Source organism: Nannospalax galili, unplaced genomic scaffold, assembly GCF_000622305.1.
Source record: "Nannospalax galili isolate Female #2095 unplaced genomic scaffold, S.galili_v1.0 scaffold831, whole genome shotgun sequence".
Classification (NCBI taxonomy): Eukaryota; Metazoa; Chordata; class Mammalia; order Rodentia; family Spalacidae; genus Nannospalax; species Nannospalax galili.
Genome location: NW_008329142.1, coordinates 1,336,506 through 1,344,053, shown reverse-complemented (window position 1 = coordinate 1,344,053; position 7,548 = coordinate 1,336,506).

The following is a 7,548-nucleotide window of genomic DNA, read 5'->3' as shown; positions in this document are numbered from 1 at the left end:
ACAGAGTATGTTACAAGAGAACTCCTTTAGAAATACAGAGTGAATATAAAAGAGGAAGAGAGAATGAGGGAGGACACAAGGGAGATCAAAGGGAGTAGAGGATGGTAGGGGCATAAAAGAGGAGAGACTAACTAAAACACATTTTGTTTAAAAAATGCCATAATATTTAATACCTTGTGTGCTAATTGAAAAAAAATTCTAAAGATGTGAAATATGGATAGAGAATTGAATAAATTAAATGAAAAATTTAAATACATATAAACAACATTTTAATCAGGTTGTTCAAAAAATTCAAGTGTAGTCAAAAAGAAAAACAGCCCAGAGCAAAAACACTATATTAGGCAAAAGCACAAAATTACAAAGTTGGGCCTTAAGACTCATTCTTGTTCTGATTCTGCGGGAGAAAAAAGGACTCGAAATGAAGGAAATTTGCATAAAGGATAACATTTATTATAATTCAGTTATATCATTCTAAGTTTTTGGTATTTTGGAAATATACCTTGATATTCTCATAGCAATGTTTTATTTTTCTAGTTTTAGTTGGAAAACAGTGTAAAACTTTGGAGCTGATAGTGAAGTGGATGTTTCAGTCACAGAATTTTCTCTCTGAACTCATCAGAAAAGATTGTAATAGATTTTTCTTCCATGATAGGCAAGCACTTGTATGGCAAAGCAAAGCGCTGGTATGCAGTTTCGGAAATCTGTTGACTGTGTGTTCCCATATGTGTTCCAAGAAATTCACATTTGGATTTCAGTACAACTCAGAGTTATGGTCCTGCTATCCAACACTTTTTTTGGATGGGAATTTGCTTGATACCAACACAAGTCTTGCCAAAACTCAGCAGGCCAAATCCCAGCTCTGGAATATGTGGGAACCAAGAAATCAGCAGTGAAATGATGAGGCTGTATCAGCCCTCCAAGGAAACAAATGCTACCTCATGGTCTAAAAGGTCATTTTTGAATATTACAGCTAATCTTTTAAAAGCAAAATGTCTCTTTTGTGGCAAATGCAACTTTAATAACAAAAGTGTACTATTACATTTCTTCTGAATCTGGCTTTTCAGACTCCATTACAGCTGGCTAGACATGAACAGTTACATTCACCTTCAGAATGAAACATGCTAGTGTTCATTCAGTATATTAAACTGAGTTAGAAATCTACTTTGTGACTAATCTGGGTCACAATTGTCCTGGTTAAAGTGATTAGCTTGACATTAAATTTTTTATTGAATACAGAGCTTCTCATCTTCCTTTAAAACATTGCTATTAACTTGCAAAATAATGTGTTAAAATTATAGTAAGTATTATAAAATAAGAAATTATAACCCATAGTTAGCCTAGGGATGCTTCTTTTAGTTCCTGAGAATCAATTATAAAACCCAAATTCTGAAGGAATATAAAAGATCAATGGTCAAGTACTTCAGCTTTAGCAAAGGTTAGTGTCAAGTCATGTAACACCAATTGCTATCTGTTCCATCCTTAGAGATCCAGATTATGTGCCTCTTTCTGGTCTTTTTAAATCCTAACCACATAATTAAAAAAATTAAATAATCTCAATTATGGCCTCTCGCTAACTTTTGGTAACATTTTAAAACCCTTTTATCTTGTCATGGTGTACAACTGTTGGTTGACAATTCCCTCATAAAATAAAAGTAATAAAATATTTGAAAATATTTGAAACATAATAGTGTCAAAAATTACTTCCTTGAGATGTTTTAAGAATCTCTCATGTATAATAATATCAATTTTAATGTCTTCATTCTCCATGTGTTGTTAGGCTAAATAATAAAAAAATTCTCATTGAATTTTGAGTTTACTAGTGGAAAAAAGAGAAATGTCATTTGCAGATACACACCTGATTTCTTCTATGCATATGGCTTGCACACTTTCTGGCTCCAGATAAATAGATTAATCCACATGGTTGTTGTTTATTAAGATGCCAGAAGTGAAAGTTTGCAGTTGGAGATTCAGTGTTGTAATGCCACATGAGGCAAATGGTTTGAATGGGTACTGGGCTTTTTGATTTGTTCATAGGCTTGACTTGTTCACTGGTAAACCACATTCTGTCACCCTACCCTAGTCATTGAAAAGTTGTCATTGGTTAGGCACAATGGAGTAAATAAGCTATGTTAATAATGACTTTTTATTTAAATGTTAAAAGTTTTCTTTGGGTGATTTAATGTCCCATTTCTTTTAAGCAAGGGTTGATGAACAAGTATGTTGAAAATTGCTTAGCATGGCAGAAATCAAACAAATTTTTAAAGAAAATTTAAAAATAATTTGAATCCATACTTCTATAAAATAAATTCTTGAAAAAATCTGTCAGATATGTCAGTAGTTAGCTCAGATTTTGGACTCTGATCTGGCTTATTTCTTGTTTGGCAGCCTTTGCCGAAAACCGTTGTCCTATCACTTGAGCCCAATCAGATACTGATCAGGCTTTTTGCCTCCTTGGTTGGTGGACTTTGTAATGTTATGACCCCAGTTTGAGCAAAACTACAGCTTGAAATTGTAGTATCTCCTGCATTTTTTATTCAGATTTGTGTAAAAATTTATTGTATGCAAGGATTTATATTAGGGGATAATCTAAACGTTTTCTTAATTTAAATTATTTTTAAATTTAAAAAAGGTTTTAGCTTGTCTACAAACGAAAATAATTTTTTTATTTACTGAGTAATGGAAATATGTTTTAGTAAACTATTTTTAATGTTTGTTGGAATAAAACAGTAATTAGCATACTATTTTAAGATTTAGTGAACTTTTATTTTTCAGGTTAGCAATTTTTGTTTTAATCTCATTTTGTTCTTCTTTGAGAACTAATGACCAGAAAGCAAATTTTCTAGTGTCATGTATTCAGTTTATAATGCTAATGCTTTTGTTTTGTTTCCTGTTACTGTGATAAAATACCAGACAAAATCAACTTAAGGGAAAAAGTGTTTTTTTGACTCACAATTTCAGGTCACAGTCCATCATTTCAGGGACATCAGGTGGCAGGAGCTTGAAGTAGTTGGTCATAACAAGCTCAAAATCAGAGCAAAGGGCAACGACAATACTTGCTGGCACTCAGCTCACCTTCTCTCTTACAAGGTTCAGGATCCTCTGCCCAAGGAATGGTTGCTACCCCAGATGAATGGGGTTTCCCATCTCAGTTCACATAATCAAAATAATTTCCCATAGATGTGCTCACAGACCAGCCTGATCTAGACAATTCCTGAGGCTGTCTTCCCAGGTGATTCTAAAGTATGTCAAGCTGAGAAGACTATCACAGCTAATATGCCTAAAGAATTTGGAACAATAAGAAGTTGTTTTATAGTAGGAAATTATCTTCAGAAAGCAGTTTGGCAACTGTATATAAAGAGCTCTATTTTTGTGAAGTATAGATTTATTGAGTAAAATTGGCTAGTTTTTGTTGCTGTTGTTTGTTTTTGATACAAGTTCACAGTGTGTAGACCTGGATGGCCTAGAACTTGCTATGTGGACTAGGCTGGCCTCCAACTCAGGAGGCTTGATCTTATAGAGATCTGCTTGCCTCTGCTACCTGAGAACTGTGATTAAAGGAGTGAGCCACAACGTCCGATTTAAGTAAAATTGGAATTAAAATATAAAAACACTTTTTTCTTGATACACGATCTATGTAATCCAGTTTGCTGTGGAACACACTATGTAGCCCAGAATGGCCTCCAGCTCATGACTCGACTGCTTCAACCTCTCATTTGTTGGTATTGCAAGAATGCAACACTATGTCCATTCAAAAATCACCTTTTTACAATAAACATTTGTCAGTTCACTGGCACATCTGTTAGAAACTTGACTTGTTTATTTTTCTTTACACATGGAAACCTTTAAAATCTCCATGACCAACTAGAGTTTTATATTATATACCTCTCTTATCAATAACCACTTTGGGAGAAAATGTGATATTAATACCCAGCAAAATGCTCTCTCCCCGTCCCTCCCTCTCCTTCATTCTCTTTGTACTTACTTTCAATATTTTACTTTTTAAAGTACAAATGAAATATCTCTTATGGGTTTCTCTTTTAATGGAAACCTAGAATATGTTTAACAAAGTAAGAAGTGATTTCATTTATCCAAACCTTAAGTAAGAATGAAACTGAATGGTATGTGGGGAAAAATGGAAAACTAAAGAGCTCAAATGATTAAGGTAACATATAAGAAGAGTTTTATATGATCTTAACATGACACAAAAAGAAATCTATTTGCTGATAAAAAAATGATCACACATTAACATCTGGTCTTCATGTGGATATTTGCTCAGTAATTAGCAGCAGCCCCTGTTCAGCTGCATTCCTACATCTGGGAACAAAACATCATAGGGACTAAAAATAAAGACAAGAAAAAAAGTAAAAAAAACAAAAATCCTGCTGTAAAATAGCATAGTTAATCTACACTCTAAATTAAGTGGATCGTGTCACTCTCTTTGGGAACAAAAATGCAACTTTATTCAAGAGATATACCCAGCTACTGCCCAGAGATGCTGTTAAAACTGTTATTTTTATATATTCAGCAGGAAAGGCTGGGATTTTAAATCATGATTATATGATATAGGATCAAAAGAATGATTGAAAATGTTTTCAAAAGCATTTACCTATTGATAAGCTTTCAATTACATAAAATATATCAATGGAGATGGATAGAATTACTATGTAATGTATTTCTTCAGGAGCATAATGGACAAAAATCTGTTTATAACTGTACTCAAGAAGGCAGTGAACATAGGTACAATGAAAGGATGTTGGTTAGTATAGTCTGCATAGCAAAAGCATGTATTTTTGTAAACATTAAAAAGAGAAAAATGCAGAGTACCAATCATGCTGGAGGTCTGATCAGTTTTCCCTATTAAGAATGGCAAAATAAGTCCTGTGCTTGAGAACAATCCGAGCTGGCAGGCTTCTTAAGATTGTAGTGTGGATCTGCATGCTCTGTTAAATTACAGATTTTATGGACACACCGTATAGTTTCTCCAAAGTACTGTAGAATATGTACCATATGTTTCTGAAACTGCTTATCTTTTTAATTGGCTGGAGAATAAGCCCAGATGGTAAACACAAGCAGGGTCTGTTCTTTAGAGTAAGGATGGAAATATTCTCCAGAGATCTGAACTTCGCTTGCCAGACACTCTGGGCCAGCTTAAAAGAGGCTGGCCACTGCCTCTGACTTTGGCCCAATAACTGAGGAAGAAGAAGGAAGCCTTGAAAACTACCCGTTGTTCTCTGGCCCATCAAACTTAAGCGTGTATGCAGGCATCTAGGGGAGCTCCTAGGGAGTGACTGAAGACTGCATGGTTTTGTAGGTTTTATTCTCTCTCTTGGTTTTAGTTATTATTGCTATTATTCTGGTTGAAAAGTTTCAGTCCATCAATCAGTTGCCACTTCTCTGAACAACTGCTGGTATTTAACAATATATAAATGTTTGTATCAAGTTGATTTCTTATTTTGGTCATTTGAAAACCTCTGTAGTTTATCAGAACTGGGAAAGTTTGAAATACACCTGCCTTAGGTCAAGGGAACTAAAGATTTCTATATACTCTCTGCCTTCTTTTACTCGAGGCCACTTCAGGGTTCTATAGCAGAGATTAAAACAGTCTTTGCTAGTATTTAACAATTTGCTGGCACTTCCATATTTTTTGTATCTTATTCAAATCATTTTTTATTGTCTTCAACCAGTTCCTACTCCGTCTTGATCAGTTACAGCCTTTTCTACCTTCAGCTCAGTCTTCTACAAAGTTTATTTATTCATTGGTTTTCTTTTCCACTTTGTGAACAGAATTATGCAAGTCTAAATAAGATCTTATGTGGAAAGTAGATGTAGATAAGCTAGTGCATTTGTGAACACACTTTTCCCAGAAGAGAAACACTCTCATTGTTTATTGAGTTTATAGCTGTTTCAATAATTTTATGTGCATTCCTGCTTATCTAGGAAAAGTGAAAGTGATTTTAAAGAAAAGGGCTTATCTAGAGGTAAGAACATGGATAATTATAGTTATTGTAGTTATGATTCCTTCACGATTGGCCTTCTATCTTAAAGAACATGAATTTTAGACTCTACTCTGTTTAATTATAAGTGAATTTGGAGATCATATTTTAAAAAGTAGTATTGTAATATTTGTCATTCTGTATTTTAAGTTATCAGATATTCTAAATAGTGTTCAAAAGATAGTACCCATCTTTAATTTTAGTAACTTTAAATGTAATGAGATTAAACTATAGATTTAATTAAAGAAATAGATGTTTACATAGGAAAGAGAAATAAACTAAATACATTGAACCTGTTTCTGCAGAGTAATTTTTTTCCATAAAGTTCAGATTATAATGTGATACTTTAGCAGATACATACCTTCCAAAAAAGTCACCCATTTGGTCTATTTTGCATTAATTGAACACATTCCAAAATATATAACTTAATAGCATTTTCATAGAAGATTTGTAAAGACTTCATAAGCTTAATAAAGATACTTAAAGGTATTCAGAAGATTGGAAGATTGGAGGAGAGTTAGGGGAGTCAGCTGTCCTTGTATTGAGGCAGTATAATGTAGGCTGACTTTTAAGTATTTAGAACACAGTGGAAGACATTCGTGCTCACTCGGAGAGCATTTGATTCCCTCTAATGTAACTTTAGAGCAATGTGGAAGGCAAGAACTACATTTCTTGGAATCCTTTGAAGCAAGGATTTTACTTGTGACCTTTCTTCCACTAAACAGAGGCTCTGAGGAGGTATATGTGATCCTTGTTGAGAAGATCTGATCAATTGTCAATTCTTGTATTTAGAGACATTGGTTCTACATTTCTGGCAGCCAGTCTCTGGTATTTGGGGTATCAATCAGCAAGGGAAAACCATCTTGCTGTAGTGTGGACACTAGACTTACTCAAGGGATCTTTTTCTCTGTTGTTTCTTGCTTGGCAATATACAGTCTCGTTTTTTTAAATTTTGTTCTTTATTTTTCATGTGCATGCGTGTATATGGTAAATGCACATGTGTGTATGTATGCACGTTCACATTTGAGTGGGCACCTGTGTGTGTTAACATACACATCGTGCACATACTTAGTGAGGTGTGAGGCTGATGTCAGGAATCATGCTTCCTGGCTATCCACTTTGTTCAAGACAGGATCTTTCAATCAAACCTAGAGCTCAAGAACACTCTAGCTAGCAAAGTTACTGGGAATGGCATTCTCCTGTCTCTGCCTTTTGAATGCTGGGTTCTGGCGATCTGAACTCTGGTTCTCACACTTGCTGCTTGTGTGACAAGTGCTTTAACTATGGAGCCATCTTCCCAGTCCCGCATTTCTTCTTAGTCTTTCAGTGATTCTGTATAGTGTCTGTTCTCCCCGTGCTAAAGCTACATCCAGTGGATTTCTTTTTATTTTCATCTTTAAGGCACTTGTTTTACTTATTTTTATTTTTTCCTATTTGGTTTATTGACATACATTTCATACATTTATACAACGAACTTTAGTTATTTTTATCCCTCACTTCCTTCTCTCACCCTCCCTCTCCCAGGCACCCTTTGTCCAACTTTCATGTCTTTTTT